The 393-nt window shown below is 30.5% G+C and overlaps 1 protein-coding gene across 3 annotated transcripts in view; it reads left to right on the top strand.

Annotated features, from left to right (window-relative positions):
• LOC119586287 overlaps positions 1-393 on the top strand; it is a gene marked incomplete at its 3' end in the record, with an annotated part of 15,449 nt that overhangs the window by 6,273 nt on the left and 8,783 nt on the right.

Raw genomic sequence — 393 nt, forward strand, 5'->3', positions numbered from 1 at the left:
TGCTCCTCGCCTAATCTTTTAACCATTTTTCTCTCTTTACATTTTGCATCATATTCCTGTTACTTTCATTACCTTGCATCTTCTTTGGCAATAAGATTTAATTTGTATTTCTCTACCTGGTATCTTCTAAGGTGCCAGCGTCTTAAGCTTATGCAAGATCTTAATGCAAACGTTATTATTTTTTTATTTGCATGTTGTATTTTAATAATTTATTTATGCGTGTTTTTACGTGTTATTGTTACTTGTATTTTTCCCCTATGATCAAATGTTTAAATACATTCACCTCTTCGTTTTCTTTTGATATATGTTTCCAGGACAATGAACTATATAACATTTTCACTTTCACCCAGTGATTTCATCATGAATTTGCAATTAGTATGCAATGTCATTTCC

This window comes from Penaeus monodon, chromosome 21 (assembly GCF_015228065.2).
Source record: "Penaeus monodon isolate SGIC_2016 chromosome 21, NSTDA_Pmon_1, whole genome shotgun sequence".
In the NCBI taxonomy this organism is placed as follows: domain Eukaryota; kingdom Metazoa; phylum Arthropoda; class Malacostraca; order Decapoda; family Penaeidae; genus Penaeus; species Penaeus monodon.